At 39.2% G+C, this 22,133-nt stretch overlaps 1 long non-coding RNA gene across 1 annotated transcript in view; it reads right to left on the bottom strand.

Annotated features, from left to right (window-relative positions):
- Nucleotides 1-22,133, bottom strand: part of LOC308068538 — a 75,434-nt gene that overhangs the window by 49,314 nt on the left and 3,987 nt on the right. The window contains exon 2 of the long non-coding RNA XR_013930001.1: nucleotides 1-22,133. This exon is cut by the window's left edge and continues 49,314 nt beyond it. This is a non-coding gene — a long non-coding RNA (uncharacterized lncRNA).

Below are 22,133 nucleotides of genomic sequence, written 5' to 3'. Positions count from 1 at the left end.
TGTAATAACCTAGCCAATAGCACCTCCTATTTCAGTGGTGGCATTCTGGAACGATCATTGCTGCCACAGTTGCCTAACGGTTGTGAGATTTTATTTCTGAAATTGCGTGTTTGTAGATTATCTAAAGTCAGTTTTGGGAATAGAGCAAGACAAACAAATAGGGGTTCAGTGATGAACATGATGTATGAGTTTAGAAGCTTAATGTGTTGTTAGGTTTGATAACTCCCAAGTTTAGGTATTTAGTAGGGTAATGTGAAACCTCCATATAACTTAGTCACCTACACTCTCAAGTTAACCAAATATGTAAGATATCACCAGGAGGACTTTATGGACACTGCTTTAAGATAGGTCTGTAAGACATCTAGTGGATCATCATTGCCTTTAGGAGTTCTTATCTTCCTCTAATTATCTAGAGGACTCAAGGGACATGAATCCTACCTTTCATCTGGGAATGACCCTTATAATAGTAATTTCCTCTGCTACATTTCTTTGTATCAAATGGTTTTGTAACATCAGCATATGTTTCTATAGAAGTCTGGAATTTCCCTCTGCTAGAACGTGGGAAGTAGAAGGGAACAGAACAAGTAGGAGCACAAGAGAGACCTTACTTTGGCACGGCCTTTTGTTTTCCTTTGTTGCAATATAGGAAGAAGCTGAGCCTTGCAAAAAATGATTTGTTTTGGCATTGTCACTTGGAAGACAGATTTTGCCTTTTAGACATAGCAATAGGGAAGTCCTATACTACCAGAAGATCATTAGGAAGAAAGAGCAACTCCCCCCTGAACCAGCCTCCTCTAGGTCTCCTTCCGTTACTCCGAGGTATTTGCTGTTTGCTGCTGGCCCATAAGACAGTTCAGGTGCTTTTGTTCACCCTTGGTCACTGATTTAGCTACAGTGAGCGGAGAATTGCTGCTACTGTGAGGCTTGAGAGCTTACAGCAGCGGCATGCCCACGCTGAGTGGTCATATTGCTTGCATTAGTGGATAGAGGCCAAGTGACAACTGAGTTCCAGTTGTTTAAAAGTATGTTTAGCTTGGATTCAAATCCATAAATATAAAACAAAATGGTGTTTTTTTCCTAAATCAGCTCACAGCTGCAGTGGTTGAATATCCCTGATCAGCATGCAGACATTACATCTTTCTTTGTCTGTTCAATGCCTTCTATCCATGAATCTGAACATAGAGGGGCTTTATATATCGTTTACTCTCTCTGTTTGCTGGAAGCACAAAGACTGTGCTGCATTTGTCATACAGGTTGACAGAAAGCATATGTATATAGGTATTGTTTGTTGCAGGCAGACCTGTGCTGCTGATAGAACCCAAGAAAAATCTCTAGGCTGCTCCAGTTTTTCATACTAGCTGCGTTTGGCATTTAATGACAATCATAGCAATTTGGTTTTATTATGCAGACTAGAGAAGGATGTTTCATTCCGTAATGTTTGGAATGGCTGCCTACTTATATTTAACATCTTGGGGACAGACTGAAAACCCTTATGCTCATCTGGTCTAGCCTAAAATTTGCAGAAAGCTAGTAGGTACTCTGCAGTGCAAAAAAAAAAAAAAAAAAAGCACTCCAAGCAATTGCCTGGTACACAAGGCTCTCGGATGACATGGCCCATTATAAAAGGCCTAGATATTTGCTGCTGTGAGTTAGCTGAATAGATGCAGGCTTTTGCCCCACCTATAAAGTAGCCTAATTCATCTGGGGAAAGGGAGGCAGATAAGACAGAGAGGGAGGTAACCTCAAATGACTTTGCAACTGCCACAAGATAGATGCCTGTGCAGCAGAAAAGAGCTTTGCATGCTCCTAAGGGGAAGAAAAGATCTTGGCTTGCAGCTTCCCCCTCCGCTCCATACAGGCTGCAGGGGCAGGGCACTGTATCACCGCCTGATCAGAGGGGTACGATGTGTCCTGGGAACGTGGGAAGCATGGGGGCCGTGGCCTGCTTTGGCTAAAGGTCAGGCTGGGCTGCTCTGTTCATGGAGCATGGAATGGGGGGAAGTTCGGGGGTCTCTGCTGCCATCCATTGTCAGCTACTGGAACGGGTCCTGCACTATGTTCAGATTTGAAAAAATTGGCAGCTGTGGCTAGAAAGGTGTTAGGGTGGTTTTTTTTCATTCCATTACCTGACCACGCCTATAGCTTAATGAAAAATTGAAAGTTGATTAAAAAAAAAACACCAGGGAGGCTGGACATAGAAATTGCTGCAAACAGCAACACTAAGTGTCAGCCAGGTTCGCACTGAGGGTCTGGTGTGATGCTGCCTGGGAATGAACAAGCTTGGCTGGGCTAGTGTTCTTAGCTGTGTTAGTAAATGCTGTGTTAATCTTCCAGTCTTTGGCTAATTGTTATATTTCAGCTTCTTTTTGCTGGTGACAGTAATCTTCAGAAAACTGTAAGCCTTTAGGTCAGATAACTTCCTTTAATTCCAAACGCACTTAAAACTCAGATAAAATTTCCACAGTCAAATTGCATACTCAGTTCAAATAAATGGATTGTTCCCTCACCAGTGTCTTCTACACCTGTAACATTTTTTCATTCTCAAGTGCAGCAATCATTATGTGAAATACATATCACTATGGTCTTGCTCTGAAAATAATTTACAAGACCACCTATCGTTTGATTTCTTTGCTATGGATTTCATAATGGCAGCGCTAAGGGGTAAAATATTTAAGAATGCAAAAACCCTTTGGTAAGTCCATTTTGACATTAATTCAAAATTGCCAGTAGTTTGATGGATACAAGGTTAAGAGGAACCTGGATCTCCAAGATACATCCTTTTGTTAGAGTTAAGAATGATATCAAGCTATTCCAGACTGATTTTAATTACATTCTGAACCCTTTCTAATAGGACTTCAACCAAACTTCGCCAACCACCCAGAAAACACTGTCTGATCATATCTGCAAACATGCTGTGCCAGATGGGAAGCCAACAACAGGAGATGAAGAAGAGTTGTCCTGCATACCCCGTACACGTCCGTCCCTTCGGTAGGACTGAAAAGAACAGGTAACAAACTCTAGCCATGACAACACAAACCTTGGAAATACTTAGTCACGTTAGTGGTTCCTGTTGATGTAGGAAATCATGTTAAGGACTGTCAGAAACATTAGCATTCAGGAAAAACCCTGCCATTCTTCTACATTTCATTCCATCCCAAAATGTTTGGCTAGGGCTTTTTCCCCTCCAGTTTTCTGTAGTTTTTCATTGCAGAAACTTTATGCAGTCTGAATAAAGAAATTAAATTACAGGAATCTTCTGAGGTAATGTTGAGTGCCTTGTAACATGACAATTTCTAACACGAAATGAAAGTGTCTAATATGATGTAAAAGCCCCAAGTATGTTATGCCATCTGCATCGTACTTGCAGGCGTTTACCTTATTTGCCCCTGACTTTCAAAAGCATCCTAGAATTAAGCTCAAAACCTGGTTTGTCTCTCTTTCCCTCTTGTTTTCTGTAGAACAGTGACATTTTTCAGTGTTTCGTACATTCTGGATAGTTGACATTATGCAAGTTCTGGAAATCTGCAGATAAAGATCTTTCCTTTTAGTCCTTCCATGTTCTCTCTAGAATGGTTACTATACTGTAGATAATGAAGTAATTATATTGGATGTAAATTACGATGACAGTAATGATTTTGATAGTATCAACGATTTCACATTTGGAAGCTCAGAAGTTGTTCAGCCTGTGGACTTTAATAGATAGTCTGCGAAAGAATCCTTAGAACACATTAGCACCATCTGTGATAGAAAAAAAGTTAAAAACATTTTATACTCAGCAGCATATTCATGTTTTGAGTGTAATTGGGAAAATATCACCAAAAGATACTATAAGAAATAAAAATGATGGCAGCATCCAAGCCTGTACATTTTCATTGACACAGTAATAGTTTTCTGCAGTACAGTGAGGATAGCACAGAAGCTTACCATTTCAGATTGTGACAATTTTTCATTCCCTCTTGCATTTTCTTCTGTGCATGCTTAGACAAAAAAGGCCAACACTTGATTAAAAACATAAGCATGTTATTAATTGCATTGCCATATATACTCAGGGGTTATTTAAGGATTTTTGCCTCTCAAATTTGAGAATACTGTTGGGGTTTTTTTGGTTTTTTTGGTTTTTTTTAATTATGATTTGAACAGATTAATTCCAGTAGTGCAATGGATTTGCCATACATATTTGGTTTGTTTCCAGTATAAATTGCTACTTATTTTAAGGTGCAGTGTTTTTGGATTGGTTTCATTGTATCAAGTACTAGATTATGGCAATATTATAGGAGTGCCTGCATATTATGACATTAAATTCGCAGGTGTTTAGCCTTTTCTGACTTCATGAAATACTGCAGTATCTATTTCTAATGCTTTTATACAATACAATTTGGCAAAAGAAAGAATCCCAGAACATTGTTTTTCTCATATATATGCTAGTTTTTTAAATGGTAAGCATTTAAAAAGTTTATTTAAAAAAAAAAGTAGTAGAAAAAACTTTGAAATATCTGTGCTTTTCAAGGTTTTAATATAACTACAGCATGAATTCTGCAACTAAGTTTTGTGTTCAAAACCCAGAGAGAAGCAGGAATTAGATACTGTATGAGAAATCGTTTTACATACATTTGATATCATTGTTGACAATTCAAATTGGTATTTTAATTTTAGACACTGTATTTCAGTCTTCAAAAACATTAAAAACACAGAGGCAGCCTTGTTTTTCTTGTAATTCTGTTTCTTTAGCTTTTAGACGTTGTTTTCCTTCATCTTTCAAGCTGTTTCCAGCTCAGTAAAACTTACAGGAGTGGTAGTGTCCAATATCATACAGTAATATAAGAACATAAAGTTTTAAAATTTTGTGGAGTCTTTGTCTTGCAGTCTATATGATGTTGTCACGATACAAACACGGTGATGATATTTAGCTACATAAATTGCTAGGGCATTTGTTCAATGCTGAAGACTACTACTTAAATTCTTAATGGATGGTTTGTGTAATTTGTGGTGTTTGTATCCAGTCAAGATGATTGTGTTCTTGGGGCTAAAAACTGTGAAAGCATGCAGCAAAACGATAATGCTTGACCTGAAGAGCTGACAGTTTAGTATCAGAACAGAAGTGGGGTATGTTTGCTATTGTATAAACACAACATGATGTGAAGATCATGCAGTGGCTTATAGTACTGTACATTTTAATAGCTTTTCTCAATGTGTATACAAAGAAATCACGAAGCTTTCCTTTCGAGGTAAATCTCTGCAATATAACTTCTAGGTCCATCTGCGCTTTGACTTTGTCCACTTTCAAGTCTTGTATAAAACTGAAAAGCAGAAGTACAGTGGGGGATTATTAAAAGGATATTTGGAGTTTAATACTGGTTAAAATATTCACTAATGTTTGGGGCAAATTTTCTGTGTGTTTGAAATTTTCAACTGATGGTATAAAACAGAAGTCAGGGCTGTCTTAATAAACAGGGAACGAAATGCCTTTCAACTGGTATAACAAAAACAAGATTAACTTAATTATATAAGGAGATGTACTTTTGTTATGGTTTCACCCCAGCTGGTAATTAAGTGCCATGCAGCCTCTTGCTCACTTCCCCCTCGCCCAGGGGGGTGGAGAGGAGAATCAGAAAGGAAATCCCAGACAAAACCAGGACAACTTTGGAACCTAGTAGTACAGGATGTACTGCACAAATTCATGTTCTGACGGACTGCTAGCCAAACTTCTGCAGTTCATCATTTGGAACTTAGGGAAAAGTGAAGAAAGCCTGAGTGTTATTTGCAGTTTACTATGGCTGTGACCCATGTATGTGCCACTGCCAAGAGAAAACCAGTGCAACTTTCACATGCCAGGCATGGTGTTTTCTGGCATAATAAGAGAAATACTGTAAAAGCCATTGGCGTGCTTTCAGTTAGATTACTGTAAGCACTCACCTTAGCAATACATATCACTGGACTGGACTGGACGAACAAATGAGCTACTCCTCTGTTTACAGAAAGGACAGTACATCTGTTGAAAAGATCTTTAAATAACTTTTCTAGGCTTGTTTGTACCAACAAAATGAAACTTGAGGAACTACAACAACTTTCGATTATATCAGTGGAGAAAATACCAATATTAGGCCATAATGATGTGGTTTAAAATACTTTCACAGAATTGAATGGATATAGATTAGCCATGAATAAATTTATACTTTCTATCGGTAGAAAGTTGCTGACTACCCAAAGACAAAACCTTTTTTTAAAAATAAAAAATAGGAGTCCTACACAGGCCTGTATGTAACATCAGTTATGCCTTTAGATCTGTACTGTGTGCGTTTTTGTTGTGTGCTGTGGCTTCCTTTGCAGTGCTTTGCTGTATTGCACCTCAAGCCTAGTCTAAATTCGTGCTTTCGAGGGTGGAGTCTTTTAGCACAGATACTTGGAAAAGCACGTGTTGTTGTGGCACCCCTGTGTGTTGCTTTGTAGCGTCTTTGGGCATGAAGTGTAACCTGTACATCTGTATGTGGCGTCCTAGGGACCCTGGGAGAAAGACATCTGGAGAAAGGTCATTGGCAGCAACTCTAGGAGGGGGTCTAGATTCCTCCATTGAGAAGAGTAAAGGGAAGGAAGGCCAGTACAGTACAGGGCTGGGAAAAAAAGGAATTAAGACAGCTGTCGGTAAACCTTACAGTCAGTAAAAGAGCCCTGAAAAACCTGCTCACAGCAAAAGAGTACAAACCAGTTGTGTAAATGTTTCCATTCCAGCTCAGGACAGTGGACAGGCAGGCCCTGCTGAAGGGCAGCATGCTGATCCAAGAGCCCCACACAGCACCACCAGTGTTTTCTGTCTAAGTGGCAATTACCCTTCTTGAGTGTTGCTGTACCAAGGTTGTTTGCCAGTAATGGATAGGGGTGTTTCTGGGCTGTGCATCAATCCTCCATCGATGGCGTGACTCCCAGGGTAGCCGTATTGCTGCTAAGATCGTTTTACTTGGACTAAATGAAGACCTATGATATTTGCATAGCTCAGTACCAGCATTCCTGTAGCTGCTGCGTGTGATGACAAATGTTTTTGCTGGCCTGAATTTGCCTTTTTCTTACATCCTTTGCCTTTAAAAGATCTAATAGCCCAGAGGCAAGCAGTCTCACAGCATTTGAGTATTGTGTGCCAGGTTCCGTACAGGTGAAATGAACGAATTAAAGACTACCTTCAGTTGCCTGTAATTACTTGTGTTTTGTTCGTCTCTGGTGACTCTGTATGAAGCAATGTACAAACACCCTGTTTGTACAAATCCAGCTGTTTCTCCCAAATTTACTTATGTGTTTATTCTGTCGCTTCCAGATGCTTTTTCTTTAGCATCTTTTGGTGGTGGTGTTAGCTTTGATAGGCATTTTCAGCAATTTGACTGTAATTATTGCTGTCGTAGAACTGTTTGTCGGGTGCCTTGTGTTTTAGTGAAACAGGAAGATTTAAGAGAGCACTGAGAATCACCTGCTTCCCTGAAATGCTTTCGGTATATTGTTTTCATGAGTGTCCAACCAATCCGTTCATCATGGATATGTGCCCCTTTAAAAGTGATAGCATTGCACACCAGACAAAATGCAGCAGCAGTGCAGCTCATGCTCCTGGGCTATTCCTTCAAAGGAGCTTGCCATAAAGAGAAATCGGAAACACCTGACTGGTCTGTGAAAACACCTCAGGGATCTTGTGCTTCTGAGAAAGAAGGTGATTTATGTACTATTTAGAATGAGAAATCTACTGGATGTAGTACGTGTAGTCCTATTTGTCAGTGAATCTACAATTCAAACAGTGTTGACCTGCTTAAGGGCCAAACTGAGCTCTACAGTTATATCAAAGAACAGAGGAGTTGTGGATACTTTTAGGTGATTTTATTTTCACAGAACCGTTAGAAATTATAGTCTCTGATTCATCATAGGGAATACAAATACCACAATTATACAGTTATCTGGTGATTTTTAAATTAAGCTTTGTAAATTTGAAGGCATCGTACCAATAAGATGCATTTAATCAGGCATGGAAATAGGCACCCCCATCGGCTTTTGCCCATGTTGGCACTGCTTGCTGTAGTGTGTGCTTTATTTTATGATAGGGTGATGTTTTTCCTGCCCTTCCAGTCAGAGCGAGACTACAGTTGCCTGTGAATTGTTTTAATCAACATCATTCTGAAATGAAATGATGTGCTTAAATGGTTCATAAAGACTGATCATCCACCAAAGATGCACTTGATACTTACTTTCTGCAAACATGTTTGAATAAGTAGTCAGTGACCGTGCAGAACAGGGTTTGATGATGAACTCTGCACAGAGTTACCTTTTTCTCATTCTACAATGATACCTGTCTCATTATTCACACTCAGAGATGGGTTTAATTTAAATGTTGAACCTGAAAAAAATGCACTGGGTGAAAATACTAACTGGGATTTGTTTTCCACTGCTTAACAAATGCTACAGATACTGGGTATTTGCTTTAGACTACCATCTTACTGGAATTTTTTTTTTCCTCCCATCATTTTTATGTATGTTCATAGAACAGGTTTTATGAAGTGTCCCCACACCAGTTTCCTCTACTAAATTAAATGGTACCTTGCAAAAGTGACCTCTGTCTCTTTCAGAAATTAAAGCCATTGCCTATTACAGACATGATTGTTTTACAAGTAAGGTTGAAGAAAAGGAACTGCTCCCAGTGCCCAGCTGTTGTAGCACCTCCTGGACCCAAAACTAGGTAGTTAAAGGCATGTTTGTCTTAAGAAGATATGCTCCAGATTATGCACCAGTTACGTACGCAGCAATACGAGGGGACTGAATAAGCCAAAACCAGATTTTTCCCCATGCTTGGTCACCCAATGCCTGCTTGATCGATCTAAGCAGCGAGTATGTGAATTAAGTACAGAACCCAATTACAAACTCTATGTAACCTCTAATCCAAGATACAACTTTGGTCCAGAAACCAGAAATGTCAGTCATGATTTGAGCACTGAGATTGCATGTAACTGGGGTAGATGTCCGTGATTGATTGTAGCATTAGAGTGAGGACAGGATACAAGGACTGGAATCTGAAGGATGATTAAAGTGGACTGGTTATAAGGTATCTCTCTGACTCTTGCTTTTACCTTTTTAAAAACATGGAGGAAAATCATACCTCTTACATCACTTTAAGTATTTGATCAGTTTAGAATATCTTGCTGGAGCTCTGCCAGGTGTTACGAACTTGATGCGCTGCTTAGTCTAATTCTACGTCTTGTCTTATGTAAGGAAATCAGGTGAGATCACAAAATCTCTGAGCTTAAAATGTGTAAATTTATGTTACAAACCAGGAAGACAGTCTTGCTCTCAGTTTGATGCCTTGGTGGGCTTGGATTCAAAGTCGCAGTCAAGTTTTCAAAATATGTTACATTTTATATTAAATTGAAATGTTTATTAGTGGAGAGAGGGAGGAATGCCTTGCTGGGCCATGACTAACTAATTTCCATAAAAATGAGTTGCTGGTACATACAATTTACTGCTTCATTCTAAGCAGAGAAGTTTTGAATGGTAGAAGTAGCTACAAGAGACAAAGATAAATGAGCCTTTTTCTTCGGAGAATGCTAGTACACTTTTATATGTTTTTAACACATCCAAGTTCTACTATGAAATAGGAATATTTTTCTAAACCAGTCAATAGGTGGTACTGAAGTAAAGCCGCTACACTTATAGGAACTTGTGTTGCAAGATCATCTGCACACAGGAAGATGTATGTTTTGACTCTGGATGATCCTGATGCACACTGGTAAAAGGACAGTGGGGCAGGAGAGTTACAAATGTCTTAGGGTGAGTTTAGATGCTAATGAAACTGACCAAGAACCCTGCAAGCTAGTCAGAGCAAACTGTCTCCTAATTTTTTTCCTATTAGGTGTCTTAAGGACTAGTTTTGTGCAATCCTGCTAAACTTTTAATTGAGTGGAGGGGGACACACACACAAAAGCTAACTTGGCTGCAAGAGAGGCTTCTGTTGTTGTGGGTCTGCTCCATCTGTACCCAAAGCTCCTCTCTAGCCACTGCCACAGAGGGAGTTGCACATCTCTACTTTACTTTAGAATAGTGCTTCTCTCTTCATAGGCAAACAAGGCATAGCCCAAAGATATTTAGTGTGGAGCATCCTCTCCTTGAGCTGAGTTTTCTCTTTTAGTGTATATTGGGGAAAAAAGGGACCTGAAATATGTGCAGTATGTCCTTTTCTATTGTAGTCATAGAAGGATGCCTTAGTGATCTGAGGTGTGTGTGATTATGTAGGAAACCATTTTTGGTTGGCTCTGTCCTCAGTGTGATGGCTTAAGCTATTTCACACAGTAACCAATAGAAGGAAAGTATTTGATTGCACTGGTTTCCCTTGCTCCTGCTTATTACCAAATGGCCTGTCCCGAGTTTGGACACAAGCCAAATTAAACAGTCTGTCATTTCCTTGGAATCAGATGAATCTGTATTTTGGCAGGCTTTACTTCTAAAAGATGAGTCTCTGTAGATGTACTGTGTCATTCATGGATCACCAAGCAAGAAGCTTGTCCGTATGCTCATCTCGACTTGTGCCACTGGAGGAGAACAGTCAAATACTCTGTGTACCTGCCCTCTCCCCTGCCCTCCTCACCCGGGGGACTTGGAAAGGAAAATACTTGCATGACCAAAAGGGTTGTGTCCTTGCAGAAACTGACCTTCTTCCTGTGAACGGGCTCTGTGAAAGAAGGGTTGTGCTGAATTTTCACTTTTGACTATTTTCTAAAATATGCAGAAGGCATTTTCTGTAGTCTGAAAATGCTTTTTCTAAGTTAATTCTAAAAGGGTAGTGTACCTGAAGGAAACTGATAGTGGAAAAAAGTAAATCTGATTTAGGCAAGTGAAACATTTGAAAATCAAGTTGTTATCAACACTCCATGTTTACTTACTCTTGCATAAAGGAAAAGCAATGTCATGCAGTTACATTAATGACTGTATTGGTGTCATCTTTTTCCCCAGCCCTGATGACCAATGATGCTGTTCTGTAAGAGGGTGCCATGTCTCTTTATGGCTTGGAAAATCAAACTGATTCTGTGGTGCTTCTGTAACTGAGAGATCTTGGTTTTCCAAACGTAATAAACCCTTTGGATCACAGCTCACTTGTCCTGATGTTCATAAATAGTCAGAAATATTTTGCTTTTATGATACTCCTCGTGTGTTGGACTGTGGTTAATGTATTCCACTAGAGAGACCAAGTATACATGCAGTTTAAAATTCTACAGTATTAGTGTGTCCAATAAGCACGTTAGGCTGAATCCTCTTTTCTCAGAAATTACTTTTCAGTTCAATATGAAGATGTTTGAAGTCTTGAACAACTATAAGCTTAAATAGTAACTTACTGCAGGCATGGAGTAGTACATCCACAGTGACAGAAACATAAAAATTATCAGTCTACCTACCTGACTCGAAGATTCTGAATTTTTATGCTGTTTTCTTTTAAACACTGTTGGATTGGGCGTTGTGTGCAGGCAGGACCTTTTGTCTGTTGCAGTGATCAGCAGAGAGACAAAACTGAAGAGTCCATGGGCAAGGCAGAGTACCAAAGCTTGCTGTGCTTAGGCTTGAACAAGTGTTATTCATAGCAGCACCATCAGTTATCTCAAACAAATGTCAGGGGCCTACAGCCTCTTGTGTCTAGCCTCCAGTAAACATCTCCATCTGTCCATACCTCGAAAATGAAGGTGTGGGCAGCATGTCCTAACCCTCCTCTCCTAATGATGGGCACCAGCTATTGTCTGAGCTGGAGTAATTGCAGTCTGTGTAGATCTTGCTTAATCTACACAACACTGCTTTATAGTCAAGAGCACATTTTTTTAATTTCAAAATCTCGAGTAGATTTTCTTCAAGCGCTGTGGACAACAGCAGAAACCTTCTGCAACTGTCTAGATAGATGTTTCTGTAGATCTGTGGTGAGGATACAGCCTGTGATTTCCATTTGTTGATGAAAAATAAGAGTCCTCCTACAGCTCTTTTTAGGGTTTCTTACCATCCTGCCTTTCCTGTGGACATGTCCCCTTTTTTCTACAACTTTTGCAATTGTGGCAAGTTCATGTATTTGTTGGCTTGTGATGAATGCACTTGTCTCCTACTTGTACTCGGGCTCAGGCTGACTAAGGAGCAGCGAGCCTCACATCCTTGCAGTGAACTTGGAAGCTGGAAAGCCCCTGGGTCACATATGAGGGAGTAAAGTTGCCTTGAAAAATACTTGGAAAGTGGTTCTGAAACCCAACAATCCAAGATAATCAAAGTGCAGAACGAGATAGCAGAGCTAAAACAAAGACATCTATCTATCTTGTCTATACCACTGACTAGCAGCCCACTACTTCACGCTGTGAATATTACCATGAGGATGGGCCCAGTCTGAGCTCTCCCTGAATTGCAGCTGGACTGCACAGCAGGTGACTCTGTGCTCAAGCAGGGACATCTCTTGGGGTTACAAATTCCTTACCTGAGATTTAAGAGATCCTTCCCTACCCAAGGCGAAGAGATCCTTTACATGTGGCCCATCCTTGATGATAAGTTGACTGATAGCATGGTGCAATAACACTACAAAATACTACTAATTCATGTAGCTACTGAAAATTATTATGAACACTATATGGATAATTGCACTAGATATAAACCATTGACCAACGCTGAGACCCAAATCAGACCCAGACGCACCTAGGGTCCAAAAATGAGTTTAGAAAGCAAGGGGGTCCACTCTGAGCTTCATGACTCAGTCAGAGGGTCATCCTTACTCTCTGTGTCTCTGGTTTGTGTGAATCATTCTAGCTGTGTTCTAACTCTATTTTCCTTCGTCTGTTTCTTTCCATGCAGTAATTAATAAGGTAAACCTTGCCATCAATCTTACTGAACCTTGTCAAACTACTGTTAAAACCACTTTCTAAAATTCTGTTGAACTTACTGAACTCTGTCAAATGATTACTCTACCTCAAGAAAACATACTGTTGTTTCTCTCTTTAGAGTGCGGTGGGTTCCGCTCATCTGCGACAATGCTGATTGCAGTGGTGCAATATTGTGGACAAGACAGCAATAGGATGGGTAAGTAAGGTTTATCTTTATAGTATGTTGTGAAGATTACAAAACTGGCAACCCCAAGCACTCACAGCTTTTAACAGTACAATTTCAAATCTCCATCTATTATTATCAGTAGTAAAAGTGTCACTGTGTTTCCTGGATGTCTTCTAATTTTCCAGCTTTCAGGAGAAGCATTTCAGAGTGCAAATGCACTTTTAAATGTAACCCAGGATTTTTAGTATTGAGGTCATTAAATGGTTTGACAGAGTGTAAGAAAACTGTGTACCCAGATGTTTGCATATGTTTTCACCCATGTGAATAAAAAAAATGGCCAAAAGAAGCCTCTCCCAGGAGATGACTACCGAGGTTTCAAAATGCTGGATTTCCACAGATTTTAGAGAACAGCAATGTTATTAGTAACATCTGTAGGTGCTACCTCTTCTGGGACAACCCTTGTGTTAAGTAAAGTACTCTTAGGTATTCCATTTATAAAGGATGTCCAAAAACTTACTGTTTACACATACAGTAAGTCTTGTTCCCCGCCCTGCCCCAGAATGTAGTTCACGACCCAAAAAAATTACCGTCAGTCCTGCTTACCAGATCTTCCTCTGCCTGTTTGAATATGCAGAGTCATCAGGCTGAAAATTCTTCACATTCATCCTGTTAGGAACTTTGAAAACTTTTTTGTCAAGAGGATCACGTGTTCATAGTCTGTGGTACCCCCTCGTTGTTAAAGGAGGTACTGGTAATCACAGCCAGATTCAAACTGCCATGTTTCTGTGAGTGTCTAGCTGTCACTACCTCTGCTCTAGTAAAGCAGTGCAGAAAAAGAATACTTAGCTCTACTTTGAATTCTGTAAGTTTTACCACAGTTATGCAAGAAAGATCATACATCCTTGGACCATTTCAAAACTCCCAATAACAACTATATTATTAATTAACTGAGCTTTGTGACCTAGTGAATGGGTAATGTAGTTATCAAGTGTGGATTCTTTCCTCTTGTCTAGAGGCCACATTGGCTTCTCTGAATTACTTAATTATTCAGAACCGTGCATCAAATCATTTGCCTGCAGAAACAGCAGTATACAGTTTCATCTCTAAGTGGACCTCTCTCAGAATTTGTTAGCTCTGACTCAAGACACAAAGGAAAAAAAATAATGTTCTCCTAATAACATCTTCCATGCCACATGGTGCGCAGTCATGCTTTGATTTTAAGCTCATTAATGATGTCAGTCAGCATCTCTGTCTGGGGTTTAGCTGTGAGCAAAGTAACAATCCATCTCTGATAGCTATTCAGTGTTGTATCTCACATTCACGTTCTAGAAAAAAAAAGAAGTATGTTTTAGTGGTTTTTTTATTTCTTGCTATTTGATCACTTCATTAAAGAAGAATTTTGACTGTATTAAAGAAGAATTTTGACTCCTATTTAGGAGCTCTAGTGGTAAGTGGATCTTTACACACCTTGTAAAACTGATTTGTGAAAAATGTGTGAATACTGTCCAGTGTGTGTCCACCTTTCTCATATCTCAAACCCTGTCTTCTCCACAGCTATCAAGACACATATGATGAAACAGATGCACAAAACAAAGAAGGAACTTGTAAAAACAAACGGCTCTGTAACAGACAAGTAAACCTCATGTGAACGTGAGTAAAAATAGTGCAAAATTATCAATCCTTAACTGTACCACAGCATTAACTGTTATACATAGTGTGGAGTATGTTTGGTTAGTTATAGTTAAAGAAAATCATATCATTTTCTGGCAGAAGTACCTTTTTTCAAACTTTCTGTTCTTTCAAACAGGTGTTTTTCTCTAACCGACTTTTCTTAAGTAGAATACACATTGACAAAAATGATAAATCTACTGGAGAAACAATGTTCATATTGATAGCTCATGCAAAGTGAGGTTCACTGAAGTTTAAAAATAAATAAATAAAAGGTAAAATAAAACCCAAAACAGCCAACACTGTGAGCAAACAGTGACTGAACTGAACTGTGCGGTGCTCTTCAGTCTTGCCCTAGAGGTTCAGAACTGCAATGGAGGTGGTTTAAAGAAATTCTGTATACTGCATTTACTTCCAAAGGTCTGGAATAAACTTTTCTTGTAAAAGAAAGTCAATTTTATCTGCTTTTAGTGATGAAAGGATAGCACAATAATAGTCTGGGGAGGGGGTTGCCGTGCTGTAGTGCACTTCATGCTTCTTTTGCTTGTGCTTGTCTTTTGGAGAGGGTTGGCAGTGGTTTATTTCATGTTAACAGCACCTAGCAATCAAAACATTGTAACGAGGGAAGTGTATGCATCCTGTGAGGCTAGTCCCTAGAAGGAGGGGGACTAGAGTCTGTAGCGTGGCTCACAGCCTGCCAGCAGCGATTGAAGCTGGCAGCAGCCGTGAGGACTGGCATCAGCCAGAGCAGACTATGTTGAGCCCTCCCACACTATTTGTATGCTAAGAAACCAATCTGTTTCTCTCTGCTCTGCACCGATGGAGTGCAGAGATCGCCTTGCTGTTAATAAATAAAGTGTAAGGTTTCGAGTATGCATTAAGCCCTGTCCAAATTAAGGAATTCCCTGAGCTAGGATTTGAAATCTGTGCTTCCGTAGATAGTGAGCCAAATTCTGTGCAGATGGTCACAAAACCGTTGTATGTTCCTGGATGTCTTGTGGAACAACGTTTTGTTCCCACCCTCCCTTTCTGTCTGTCTGAGCAGAGATTGAGGTACAGTTGTATAACCAAAATGGTAAGGATTTTAATTCAGGCACACAGGCCAGAAATTAGATTGGACAGTTCGTAATACTTTTCAGTTTCATTACTGTTTCTGTCATTGTGATAATAAGATGCATGTGGTAGTATGTTCTCCTCCCTTTACAAACTTTAACATAGAGAAGATGCAGGGGTAATTTAATGTCTGTTATTTTCAGTCATGGGAGGATGGCAGCCTAGCCTGACATTTCATTTTCTGGTGCTTATTTTCCTAATTTTGGTTTGCTACTTTGTTTTCTTCCTATCAACACTACCTAAGCTCTGTTAAAAATAAAAAACAAATTTAAAAAATCATGTATTTTAGAAAGAGAATAACAGGAAGATAAAAATCAGAGAAGCCACCTTTTGAATTTCTGTGTCTTTCCTTACATAGAAATAAATGTACAGAAATTGGGTGGTATATGTTATGAAACCATTTCAGAATGAGTATAAGGAGAATTTAACATTGCAGGAGTAATGAACGACGTTCTGTAGTCTGAAACACTGATTTGACTCCCAGTACAGGGAGGGAGGGAGGGAGGGAGGGAGGGAAGCCTTCACAGCATCACCGCAGATCCCAGGCTAAATTCAGGCTTTGACAGAGAGCCTGAGATGCAGGAATCAATCTCTGCTACATAATTGTGTTCTACAGCCAAGTTGAAAATCAGAACCTGAATGAAGCTGGCATTTCCAGCGTAGGGCTCACAGATTAGCTCCTGCCAGGAAGGATGATGGCATTTGTTTCAGAGTCATTATATTGGTAGAGGAAAATGGGAATACATTATGGTAACCTAAATGAAATCAGAGACATCACTCCAATATAACTACACTCCCTCTGATAACACAAAGCTGCTTCTTTGCTAATTGGTTACGTTGAGACAACATCAACTTCTGTGAAAACTAAAAATTATTCTCACCATAGCATACTAGTATGAACCTCACAGACAGCTCAGAAGAGAACATTAAGAAAGCTGGACTTCACCCTGTGTTCTCTTGTAATAATGTATTTTTCTCTCTATTTTTTTTTCACACTCTTTTCCTCCCCTCTGTGACAAATGACAGTTCTATGAAATAAGTAAGTAGAAGTAGTAATACTTGCTTGAACTTCAGTGCTTAAGTTTAACTTGCAGTGTGATCCTTTATCTTAAAGAAAAGAGAAAAAACATTATTTCTGGGACGCTTCACTTTCTTTACTGAGAGAAAAGGAAAAAAATATTGAATGTTTTGCAGATTACAAATTAAAATCCAAACATATAAAAGTAATCCGGCACTATCTCTGTCTCATGTTTATCCATGGTCTGAAATGAATATGGTGGTTTTGACAGAAGATTTAAGGACTGGGCAGACAAGACGAGGAAATATGGAAAATACAGATTTAACCATAACTGAAAAATCCGGTCTTCCGTTTCAAAATGTTGCCTAGAGATCAGCTTCTCAGAAAGACAAAAACCCCACCCCAAAACAACCAGAAACACATCATAACTATGTTACCTAACTCCTGACACCGCAAAATTGCAGAAATGCAGACAAAGAAACAGCTGCTCCTGAAAAGACAAATACTACTGATGGAAATGAAACAGCCACCCTGCAAGTCTGAAATGCCAGTGTCACACAGTAAGCACCACAACTAATCATAAGTGGGAAGAGGAAAACAACGCTGAAACCAGTTGTGATGTAAGTAGGTATTTCACTTTGTAAAGAGCCTGATGATACTTAGTGCCAGCATAACTTTCTGGAGTTTTTTGTATGTTTGACACACAAAGGACTAAGTGGCATTTCTGGTATCTCAAATATTAATTTGATCCATTGGACTTGGAATACTACTTATCGGCCTGAATCTCAGGTGCTGTAAGTTGGTTATTAAGAACAGACACCAGTTACAGTTATAAAGCATGAAGCATGCTTTCTCTGGAAGTGATTCCATTCCAGAGATTTTCCCAGAAATCTGGAGTACCTCATCTGAAGACAGCTTTGCGCCTGGCCCAGTGCAGAACAGGTTGTGGTAATAAAAAAGCACTACAGCTTACTCTAGTCTATGTTTTGGATCTCAAAGTTATCAGAAAGTCAGATTTAGGTTCCTTTCTTCACTGTGAAGATGCTTAGGGGAAACGGCTGTCCTATCAGTAGGCTCAAAAATAAGTTTTCTATGAAATATTCAGCATGGCTCAAATTGCATTTCTTCTTTCCTTATAATGTATAATATCTGCAAATGCCTGGTTATTTGCAGGTGCTGTTGCTATGCAACCAGTTCACCTTTCTTTCTTGCTTAAGAGATGAGCAGGTAGTAATTCCCCTCCAAATGTTTTAACCAAATTGCAAACAACCACAAAAAAAAAAAAAAAGGCGCAAGATATTTTGCTAATGCTTTTACAGATACGAGCATATTCCAACTAAATTTCAGACCTGTTGAAAAATAAAAGTCTTCATTAAATACTTTATCTAACAAAATGCCACTTATCTAAAAAGAGGTTTAAAGTTTTTACATTCAGTGCAGATCATACATATCCTATTGAGATCGGCATAACTGATTGTGACTCTGAATACAAATTAACAACGATGTAGACTATATCAGATCCTTCCTTCCTATGGAAATACTCTCAACATACTCTCTGCTCCCTACAGGCACTATTCTTCAATTGCACCAAGATGCTTTACCTGCTGAAACTGACCTTTCCATGCTTGGTACTTACAACTTCATATGAGGTCACAGGCAACAGCATGTACATCTGTCAATATGAGTATTTAAAGCTCTGCATTGTTCAAAAAAGCGTGACACAAGAAGGTAAATCCAAAATGAGCAGACAACACTTACAGTACTCTGTTGCTCTCTGTTCTTCATCTGAGTGTAATTCTACACCAATAAAATAGTATTGCATAGGTCAATTCATGTTTGAGAAGTCCTTTGGTACTGTAGCAATGAGTGCCGCAAAGTGGGGAAAGCATGAGAAAATTAATAGTTCCACTTTCAGAGATAACTGAATAGTGTACAATAAATGAAGCCTGGAGTCACTCGGCACCCTTTTATACTTAGTTTAATGCCTTCTTTGTACCTAAGATTACAGAGAACCACCATTCTGCTTTTTCCAACTTGAATATGTGATCTGTTACCTTTATCATTATTTGCCTTTGGTTTTCCTCTCTTTTTTTCTTTCTATTTTTTCTCTATATTTATATTATTATTATTTTAACTGTGTCAAAATTTTAGTTGATTAATAACACATTTATTTTTCCAATTCAACACATTATTTTATTGAATTTTCTTAGAAAAAGTGCTGGATGGTTTGTTACAAAGAAACACTCAACATCATCAGAAATAACAATGCTGAAGCTGGATAAGCTTTTCTGTTCAGGTTAGTAGTACAAGGTAAGCTTCATTTCTTTGAGGTTAAACAGATTATTTGGAGAGGTAGATCAAAAAGGTTTTAATGTCATTTCTTTGTACCTGTTTACTCGAATATGGATCATCAGCTTAAGCACGTGAAAAGATTTGTGGGAAAATACGGATTTCTGTTCTCTGGTTTCTCTTCAAACAAAAGGGACGGGGTCTCATTACTTCAACTGGTTATTAGTTGTGAGATCCTTTAATTTCTGAATACCTGAAGAAAGAGGACAGCACTATGGGAACTGGATATTCCATTCAGTCTCACCATAATGTTCTGTCAGGCACTAATAAACATATAATAAACATTATAATAAACATAGGCAAGTATGTTGCCTGGATTGCACACTCCACAGAAAGTAGTCTTTGTCATTGTAGAACTTCTTATTTCAAGTCCTTTTGCTGGGATGAGACTTGTGCTTGGAGACTGATACTGGGTAGCATCTATGTGATTTGCAGTGCCTTAAGGTTGTTTCTTTCATTAATTGCTCTGGATGTTAATGGTCATTTAATCGTATGTTGTGTAATCCAGCAACCACTATTTTGTAAAGGTTAATGAAGCCTTTAGGCAATTACGATCTTTACAAAATTCCTTGACCTTTGTATAATAGCTTGTTTCTCTAAAAATTGCTATTGACAGTAAGTGTTTCACCGAGGGTGAAAAAACACCCCTGCCTTAATAATAACCGTTGAAGACAGACTCGGGTAAAATGCATCATTAAGCTTTTCACAATATATAAGCAGAAGAAGCATTCACAGTAAATGTTCACAACAGTTGATCTGAACATCCATGTAACCGCCTAAATATAGTGACTACAGCCAATGGTATCTCTTAGCACAGGGTCCCACAGGGGATGCATTCCAGACCGTTCAGAAAAAATCTCCTACGGGCACCTGCTGCACTGGGAAGGGCTCAGACAAGGCACACCAGCCCTACTTTGTGCCAACTGATGTGTGCACCCAGAATTTACCTCTGCCCCTGCAGAAATACAGTAACAATAAACCAGGCATAACCTCTTTTGTGGCTTCTATATTCAGAGGAGCCCAGCCATAAAGAGGATATTGTGTTTATGCCTTTTCTCATGTTCAGAAGTTAGGTTGATACATGTTACTCTTAGGATGCAAAGCAGATTTATAGATTGTTTTTTTTCGTTGGGGTTTTGGTGGGGTTTTTTTGGATGGTTGGTTGGTGTTTTGGGTTTTTTTGTTTTTTGTTTTTTTTTTTTTATTATTTGCCAAAACTCCCTGGTAAGCTATTATTTGTGCTTATCACCTCAAGAATTAAAGTCACAGTTTTTCTGTTTGTCAATAATCTAATCTAAATTGGGATGTGTTGGACATATATATTCCTCAGTGCATCCGGAATAAGGGTGGGTAAATACCATGCTTACTACAATCCCTACTGGACTGCATAAGTAGCACCTGACAAATAGATGAGGACCGAACAAACAAAATCCAGGAGCACTGTTGGCATAAGTGGCATTAACACTGTATTTTTTATTTAACAGTTTGTGGACCTTGGCATGGATTAGATATGACCTGTTCAATTTACTGACAACTCACTTAGAAGGTGTGTTTAAGCAGAGAAGCTGCATTCTGTTGGAGCTGCATGTCTCGATGGCTTCTAGTTTCATTTGTAGGATTAGCTGAGTATCTGCTGTTCTGCAGCCTTCCCAGCATGGTTGTTTCTTTCCTTTAGGCAGGCAATAGTATGTAGAAGACAGAATACTCAATCTGTAGGACCAGAGGGTTAGGGTTTTTTTATACAATTGTGCTTTGTTGATAGAAGTAAAGATAGACATAAAATGTAAGGAATATACTTACCATCAAAATTGTCATTTGGGACATAATAAATCCCTTCAAAAATAATATGTCCTTCCACCTCTATTTAGTGAGGTTTGAAATACATATATAATTATTATTAGGACTAGAAAAACTAGCTTGCTGGTCAGCTATTAAAGGCCTGATGCTTGCATTTCTGTTCTGCAATATGACAAAAAAAAATTATTTACTACCCAAACTGCCTGAACTTCAGATTCCTGGCTGTTGCAAAGGGCGTTTATAATTATTTTCACAAAATACACTACTAGGTAAAGCAGAGAGTGGTGACTATGGTTTGGCTGCTTAACAGACACTGCTATAAATGGCTCTTCTCTAATGTATTGTCACTTTTGATATGTGCCAGATTGAATCCTTTTCAGTTAAGGAAGTGTCTGTCTCTTTGTTGTCCTGTGTAATTCATCTCCTACCTTACTTGTTTTCCAGAGGAAGCAGCTCTGCCAGTCTGTCAAAAACACCAGTTTCCTGTAAAAGCACTGGAAGGCCATTTAGTTCTGTGCAGCCTCTGCAGCAGCTGAAGTTGGAGGAGGAGAAAGACATCTGACCTGGCCATAGGAAGACACTGTATGACAGGAGTTTCACCTGGTTGAGTAAGTTTTTTTGGTTTTTTTTTTTTTTTCCTTCTTTGCAGCTGTACATTTAAAAAAAACAAGTGTTCAGCAGTCTAACCAGAAGCTCCTGCTAATGGCTTTTCATTAGAATGTACTGATTTTTCAAAACTGAAGTGTTAGTTTTCACAGCAATCTAGTCAAACATAGGCTCACAAGAAACACCTTTCTACCTCAGTTTTCCCTGCCATGCTACTTGGGGCAGAGAAAGTTTCAAAAGTGGTGATTCTGAGCTAGAAAACAGTCAAATCAACAAAACTCTGCATGAAAGGGGAAGCCTGGGTCCTGTGACAGAAGGCAGGGCTGCACAGCTCCAGTTGCCCTGGGGAGCTGGGTACCCAACAGCTTCATACCTTGTGAGCAAGTGACCCAGGTTTCCACATCCTTGCTTCTGTTTGCAAAGCAGAGAAACTCCAAGTCGGAAGCCTAACCTCTCTGGACACCCCTCAGCCAGTCACACTGTGAAAAGGATTTCAGATCCTAAAACCTTGGGCTCCCAGCAGGTTGCAGAAGTATTTCTGGAGAGATGAGCATGTGAG

The sequence above is a fragment of the Falco punctatus genome, assembly GCF_963210335.1.
Source record: "Falco punctatus genome assembly, chromosome: 8".
Classification (NCBI taxonomy): Eukaryota; Metazoa; Chordata; class Aves; order Falconiformes; family Falconidae; genus Falco; species Falco punctatus.
This window is presented reverse-complemented; position numbering and strand designations above follow the sequence as displayed.